The sequence below is a fragment of the Sander vitreus genome, chromosome 2 (assembly GCF_031162955.1).
Source record: "Sander vitreus isolate 19-12246 chromosome 2, sanVit1, whole genome shotgun sequence".
Taxonomy (NCBI): domain Eukaryota; kingdom Metazoa; phylum Chordata; class Actinopteri; order Perciformes; family Percidae; genus Sander; species Sander vitreus.
The window spans coordinates 29,805,694-29,814,523 of record NC_135856.1 but is presented as its reverse complement, the minus strand read 5'-3'; positions in this window follow the sequence as shown (position 1 = coordinate 29,814,523).

The window sequence follows — 8,830 nt, the reverse complement described above, 5'->3', positions numbered from 1 at the left end:
CTCATGCCTGTGCTGCATGCTTTCCCTGCCTGCGTGTTTGAGACCAGTCCAGCCTTGCCATGGGGAGACGGGAGGGGCCCCGGTATATGTTCCACTTTGTCCACTTAATCAATTCCCCTCAATGCTTGGTTGCTGCAATATGTCACTGACATGTCGTTACTGATGAGCCCTGTCAAAGCCAGGAATGGTGAAGAGAATGGCAGTGAGTTTGGGATGTCGCTGAGGCCTTGAACTGTCAGAAAGAGAAATTAATTGTTTCACTGTGCGGATGCACCCAGATTAGGCAGCACATAGTAAGTCGGAATAGAAAAGGGAAACAAGTTGACTCATATTCTTCACACAGGCTTTTGATGTGCTGCTTATGGTATACACCTGTAGGCAGTGGCGCTTTTAGGTGGAAAAATGGTGGGGCAACTACTTTGGACAGATACAAAATCAGAAGAATACACAGTACAACACAGGTGATAATCCAACTGGGAACATTCCTGTTGTCCTTAAAGGTGCACTGTGTAGGAATTTCACCCATATAGCGGTGAAATTGTATTTTGCATTCAAACAAATAGTGCTCTCTAGCGCCTCGCTTTTTCAAATGCGCGTTGCAACTATGGTAGCCATTATGTACCAAGAAGCTATGACAACATGTCTTCCAATTTTCGCTTTTTTGGCGACGAGGATTCCTTCTCCTGTGGCTCGGCATAAGTATGATCCTCCATTATGAATTAAAGTGCCGTGCAGGCTTTCAAATTTGCGTTTCAGCTGGTTTCAGTCACGTGACGCTGGCTCTGAACCAAAACGCGTTGTGGATTAGCTAGACAGCTAGGCTAGTGCTTCATGTCCCTCTCAGCGATTATAGTTTTTCAAAATGGCGGAACGACATGGAAGCCTCCTTGGACTTGCCCGTCCAATGTAAACACGGATAAGAAATTCTTCGCTTACGAGGATCAGTCAGATCATTGGCAGAGGTCATTTTACACCCATGAGGACATATTTATGAATGAAGACATTGATTGTAGCTAATAAAATACTTAAAACACTACACAGTTTACCTTTAACTTGCTGCTATACTGCTCAGTATCCCGTTTGTAAGTGCTGTTAATGTTTGCTCTGCAGAGCAAGCCCAATTTTACCACATTGTCCTGCTGCTTTTAGGCTTGGTAATTCTTTCAGAAAGATGCTTGATATCCTGAAAGCCTGTTCCTTACCAGGCACCATCTAGTGATGAGAAGACCAGCTCTTTTAAGTAACCCGGTAAATGACGTTCACCCCGTCATTAGTGAACCGACTCATGACTAGGGCTGGGTACCGAATTCAATACGTTTTAGGCACCGACCAAATTGCCTCTAAAGTATCGAGTATCGAAAAATGCCTCGTCATTCAATAGCCTATTTCAATACCTGAGGAGTAAATCTCAGCAGAGTCAGTGAGCCAATAAGCACGCAGCATGCTTCTACCAGTGTTGTAGTCAAGACCACCTAAACCGAGATCAAGAGTGTATCGAGACCGAGACAAGACCAAGACTTTGAGGGGTTGAGGCCGAGACAACCAAGACCAAGACCAGACCAAACAACTGAAACATACAGTATACACACAACTAGCTAATATGTTTAGCTAATATTAGCTAAATCACTTTGGGTGAGGGGTGAAGAGATTTCTGGAGAGTTTTGGTACAGAGGCAGATTGATTACTTTAGCTAGCTAGCTTCGCTAGCGTCATTTACACTTACCTTACTTTATGCTTCCTTACTTATTGCATAACATTTGAGGTTGTCCCAGCTGTGTCAGTTAGCGTTACATTGCAGAATTTACACACTGCTGTGTGTTTTCTTTTAGATTTAGTTTAGCAAATAAACTCTTTAAAAAATATATAATAAATAAAATGCAATAAATAAAAAGTTATTACCGACGACTTGGCTGACATCTCCCAGACAGCTAGAGCTTCCTCTCTTGTGACATACAGTACATTCACTTTGGGAGTGTGTGTTAAGGGGGGGGTGGGGAACGGGGGTTAACAGAAACACATTTCTAAACTGGAAATGAGTCAAGTTATTGGTTGCATTTGAAGCAGGAAGTTTTACATCCAATCACAGTAATGATGTTGACATAAATCAGACGATACACAGGCAAATTAGTGAAATCCTGCAGATGATGTCTTAAAATAAAATCCAGAGTCCTCTTTATCTGAGACCGAGACAAGGCTGACGGTCGATTCCGAGACGAGACCTTTTAAAAAGTGGTCTTGAGACTGGTCTTGAAGATCTAATAAGGCTGGTGATTGGCTGTCTAACATTACACGTCGCAGAGGCCGCTGCTTTGTGAACAGAAGGCATCAATAAGTACCATCAGTTTCAAGTTGAAATCACTTTCAGCATGTCACCGAAAGGCTAAGCTAGCTCTGAAGTGTGTGAAGAAGCTGTGTGCTGGTGTCTCCTTTATAGACGAGCACTGCCTCCCAGTGGATAGCAGGCAGGTGCTGCATCCTAACACACACACACACACACACACACACACACACACACACACACACACACACACACACACACACACACACACACACACACACACACACAAAACCTTGATTTAATATTTTCAGAATGAGCCATACATGCTGAAATATCTCGTATTTAAAAGGCAAAGATAAGAGAATCAGTTTCACTTTTACTCACTTTACAAGCCACAAATTACACCAGAACCCCTTTTTATAGTCTTTATAGTTGACGAAAACACAGTATACATACAGTACAGAAACACACACACACACACACACACATTATAGTAGCTAAGTATTTTGCATATATAATGTAATTCCCCGTGTTTGATTTGGGATTTTTAGTAGTCTGGTTGCAGCTGTTTTCTGCGTTTAATTGTAAGTATTTGGTACCCTGTGGGGTTTAAATTAGTTTTTGGCCTTTAATTTAGCACTACACAACACAACATACGGGCTCAGATTCACACTGATACAGCAACACAGGCCTTCAGCATCAAGCTGACACTGCACTTTTTACTTGGAAGGGAGGATGCACTGCATAATCTCAATCATGTTTCTCGGTACTAGATGACTAATCCGCTGCTCTTTCCTCCTCCTCACACTCCATTCTCTTCCTTACACTTCCTCATACACCACTGATTCTGTAGTAGCCTCTGTAACACTCTTTGTTCCCTTCATCTGTCCACTCTACGTATCAGTCTGACCCTATGTCTTTTCTCTCTCCCCGTATATCCATCCTCACACCAACACACCATTGCACACATTGCCTAGGCTACAAACAAATGTGCTTATGAGCCTGAGAAACATTATAGCAGAGCCTGATTTCAGAGCTGACGATATCTCTACACAGCTACGACCTGTATGTCTAATAATAGAAGCTCCCTGACTGGATCTGGCAAAAACCAAGAGCAACATGCACAATACTAGGGGTGGGTCTGGCTATCATTAGACTAGTGTGGACCCAGCTTCTTATGTGTTGACCCATCTCCCAGAACAAATAATCCTAGGCTGAATGGAACCTGGGTCCCTGCAATCAGACATAGGTTATCATGCATCCTGGTCCAAAGTTCCTGGACCTCATATGAATGAGGGAAACTTGAAGTTAACTAGCCGAAGAGGAAGAGGTTTTCAACGGGATGGCGGACAGCAGTTTGAGAAAAAAATAACAGCTGACACAAAAGTTGTGCTGCAGAATTGTGCTGTTGTGAACAGTTTGGACTTACAGTGAATAAAGAGAGAAAACCCGCACTTCACCTTTTCACGGGGCATTTTGTGTTCATAGTTAGACCGATATCGTGATGTATCATTATGGGATTGTCTAGCAATATACTGTATTGATTATAGCAGAGTTGCTGTATCGTGATATCATCGGTATCATGAGTCATGTATCGTATCGAAAGGTACCCCGTGAGTCCCACCACTACTCATGACAAGTCTTTAATGTTTGTAAAGAGCTTTGTAATACTGTTACAGCTGCTGCTGCTATTATTAATATTATTATTATTATTATTATAATCACCTTCACTGAAAAGCCATGAGTGGGGAGTGAAAGCCCATGTGGGGGTTACAAGTTTGGGCCGCGATTCGTATCAGTAAAAATAACATTGTATTCACCAAGATAATTGCTGAGATCTGGGAATGCGGCGAAATCACTAAAGAAATGAGTCTTATGAGACAAAAAACATGCAGCTATGAAATACAACTTTTGAAACCAAGCACCGGTTTAGCTTCATTTATAGAAAGTCTTGACGTCACCGTGATGGTGCTGTAACTCGACACAGTCTCTCATCAGCAATTCTTTTATTTCTTCCTCTGAAAGAAATGTTTTACTTTCCATATTCTAAAATAAATGGGAGAGCACTGCTAGAGCGCTTGCAGTTAGAGATTGAAGTCTTTGTTTAAAAATAAGTTAAATGCTTAATTTGTTAGCCTAAAAAAAGACAGCTACTCATTATTAACAGCAGCTCTCATTATTATTTACTAGTGTACCAGTGCGGGTAATTACATAATCTTAACTTGTTGTCTTTTACATCCAGGCTATACACAAATGCTCCCTTCTAATATTGTTTTTCAACTTTTTTTTTATCTATAACCTTTGCTTTTAAAAAAAATGTCTGCACAGTTTGGCCCTCTCTGTAGAGACTGTCCTCCCAACAAAAAGCCATCAGTGCCAAGCATAACTGTATTTCCATTTGTTTCAATACATGGTTACATCTATGACAAGAGTGTTCCTGACTGAAATATGATATGGTCCCCTTACCTAATTGTAACCCAAACCAAGATATTTTTTTTCTTACCTTATCAAGGGACTAATTTAAAGCTAGTCTCGCTTTGCCAGATCAGGAAACGCGTATGCGTGTCCCTTTTGTAGGGCTGTTAACGTGCAACGTACAGTATTTGCTGTTTGATTTGGAGGACTTGTTGGGTAATGAGCACCGAGAGCAGCGAGAGAGTCTTCTCCTCCTGCTTTCCTTTCAGCCTTCCTCGCCACTGAATGCATTCGGCCTGCTTGAAAAGTTGATCTACTATCTTATTAGAGGAAATGGAGCATTATGTCTTTTGCGGTCGTCTTTCTTTCCCACCATTCAGGATTTATCATTCCCTGAACGATGGCAGTTTACACCCAGCGTTGCCTCATATGTCATTCTGCCGAGGTGTGTGTGTGTGTGTGTGTGTGTGTGTGTGTGTGTGTTGAGGGCAGGGTCAGTGCACACGCTCACTGAAAGCCAACCACACCCTCCCCACTGGCCCGCCAGCCCCAAGGCTGCCATTTATTTTTCCCATTTAAAGAAAAGGCTGATGTTCACACAATTCAGGCCTAAATGAATGCTGTATTGGTCATGAGCTGCTGTTGAATGCTGCGGCTGTTGGCAGAGCTGCAGACGCACGCCTTCACCATTTTGTCAGCAGATGGATGGAGCAGCGCTGGGGGCGGGAGATGAAGGCAAGGGAGGATGGGACAGAGAAGTATGAGTGACAGGTGTGTGGTGTCTTCATTTGTCAAGTCAGCTAGGTGTGTCAGCCGTGCCAGAGGGTGAGGAGAGATGAAAGGAAATTAATAGAGTAGAGTGCAGGAAATGGAAGGGAAAGGAAAGACAGAAGGAAAGGGAAGGTAAAAGACAGAAAGAGAAGAAAACAAAAGGAAAGGAAGGGAAAAAAGGAGAGGAAAGGAACTTAAAGGAAGTAGAGTAGAGAAAGGGACAGACAAGGAAATAAATAGCAGGGAAAGGGAAGGAAATCCATGCTTAGGTCATTTCAGATAGCAAATACAATGGTATATTGAGCAAGTCTAAATGGCAGTTTTTAGTTTACACTGCTGTTATTGTCCTTCAGTATTGACGCACACTCTCTTTCTGGCTTTCTCAGTTTTATAGTCGCATACACTGCGTTGTTCCCCTTTTCTCTCACTGGCTCTCTGTGATTTGGTTACCATGGAGAAACACATTTTTTTTAGGCAGAAGGAGGTTGACACATTATTACATGAGCAAGATGGCACTGCCTATTCCACACACACACAAACACACACCCACACACACACACACACACACACACACACACACAAACACATACACACACAAACACATCTCGCCTACAGGCAGTCGCCCACACCACGCTCTTTTAGGCGAGAAGGTTTCAAAGAACGTCCTAAATATACATACTGTTCACATATCTGCACACACACACACAGACACAGAGACAATTAATTCCCACTACAATATCTGTCAGGCTATCCAGGAACACAGAGCACACTCCAGTGAAGGATTATATGTATTATATCCTGTGTGTGTGCGCCCATGCGTTCTATAACTTCTTTATTGTCTACTACCCTCCCCCATCTGCAGCGTATAGGCTGTAAAGTACATAAAGAACACATTCCATTAGAAAGAGATCTGTTTTTTTAATGTCTCTCTTTGGTTTGAGAACACACTGGGCCAGTCAGAACAGCCGTCCCATGATGTGCGTCTTACTATATGATACTTTCATTCAAGGATTAGGCTCGTGGATTAGAGCATTCACTTATCTTTGTTGGCGGCAACTAGCACAGCAACCAACAGATACTCGCAGGCCATCCGGGTGCTGATTGAACGTCAATACTAGGGCTGGCTGTGAACATCTTCAATACTAGTGCCAATATGTTACTAGAGTTTTGATAAGATAAAATTATATCTTACTTTGAGAAAAATACATGTGTTTTTCTAACAAAAAGAAGTCTGTGTTGTCCAATTTGGACAACACAGATAATTTGTGTGATCATTTGTTTTTTTGGCAGCTGAGAATGCAGCCAAGCTGTACAAGAAGCCTATAATAAAGAAAATCTATAATGCGCAAAATGTTGTAACTATCTACATGTAATTATTTAATTTAATAATTTAACTTGTGGTACTTGACAGTAGTTTGATACAATCCCGACTCAATACTTTTTGAGCGCCATGTGAAATGTGTCCAAAGCGCCAACTACTGAAAACTGCCAAATATCAAACGTGGATAAAATGTCAAAGAAGGGTTTTGTAGAACAAAAACATGTTCACATCTTCAAAGCAAGGCATCATATTGGAAACAGAATATAAAAACGCCAATGGCCCGAATCATAGGTGTTGGCATTAAGAGAGTTAAAAACGTCTTCAGAAGTTTAAAGTTGATCCAGATGTGAAGACTGATTTGACTCTCTGCTTTTGGCTGAAATTTGAGGTGTGAAATTGGTGCATTTGTTTCTGTACATTTCACTGCACATGATAAAGTAGTTTATATCCCATCATGCACTGGGAAAGAGGGAAGGGGGGGGTTATCACATCTGGGGCTTAATCTCTAACCTGTGTAGTTCTGCCTGAGGGGCATGATGGAGAAGGAGGAGGGGGGGGGGTTATATTGTAGGTTAGAAGTTATGAATCGTGAGCTGGTATTGCCATCAAATGATGAGTTGAATAATGGCAAGGGGCTGAAAGGATTACTGGCTACTGCAAATCTGTGGCCACTCAGCTGAGGTAAAGAGGTGGAGAACAGACAGACAGAGAGACAGAGAGACAGAGAAAGAGACTGTGGTGTGTGGCTGGGCGACTGGCCGACAGCTGTGGGCCGTGCGCGCTGCTGATTTACTTTAGATTAGTCTGGACATGCGCCAACTAGGATTCAATCAGGCCATGATAAATGTGCTTTGGTGCGCTGAAAGCTAACTGCTAAACTGACTGCTAACAGTCCATCCCAGTGGGGATCAACAGAGTAACATTTGGGGTTTTCCGGAGGTCCCAGAGGTGTTTTTTTTGCCAAGGTTTTGCAGTGGAATACAAGGGACGACTGTGTTTCCTCTTTGCTCTTCTTTGGATTTGTTTCTCTGAAAAATAAAACCGCTGGGATTATAAATACTGAGGGAGATAAACCCTGTTTTCGTGCTGTCGAAGTGAGGCGATATTCAGTAGCCATGGCTACATGTGAGTATTTGATGTTGTCTATAGGGTTTGATTTAGAGGATGATGAATCAAATGTTATCATGGCTACTGCACATGGCTGTGGGCATCAATCTTACTTTGTGATGGTGCATCTCAGAGTATTTTGAGAGTCTAAATAACAGAAAAGCATTGCCTGCATGTGCAAAGATGATTCACTGACTAGAATAGCTTTACTCTTTCTCCTTTTGGATGAAAATGATACATGCATACAGTATAATACAATGGAGTTCATGTTCCCTTCCTCTTCTTTCACTACAGTATTATAACAGTCGTTGTAGCACTCTGAAGTGTGCTGTTTTTATTATATCACCACCATGAGCATAACAGATCAATCTTTGAAAATAATACATTTTTATAATGCAAAAGGATAGGAGTCATAATATTTGCAGTAATAGAACCACAGGGCAGGTGAAACTTGACCTCTTAAGGGGGTTCTGTAGTTTTAAAATATGCAGTTCAGAACTACCATAGCCTCCACCAAGATGTGTTCACAGATAATGGATATGTTGAAACAGCACAGTTTTTCATATCTGAGTACTTTCTAAAATGTGATTAGCTGTAGCAAAGGAAGGAGGGGAAAACATGTGGGGGAATATCTTTTATTTATTTTTTTAAAGGTGGCTTATTGACGTACTGAAAGATGCTATAAAAGGTGTTTGTGAAAGTTAGATACAATACTTTTAAATGTCTAGGAGAACTTGTATCTGTTCCCATAAAGTTAACAATGCTGCATTTGTTTGGTGATAGAGGTACATGTTCAATTAAATTAATTTGTGTACATTTCTGTGTCAAAGGCATGCCTAACCATTGTGTTATTAGGTATTTCATTAGATTTAATGTTCTTCTGTAATGCTACTGAACCCAGCTTGAAAACACATTTGTCCTCTCAACCCCTGTAGGTA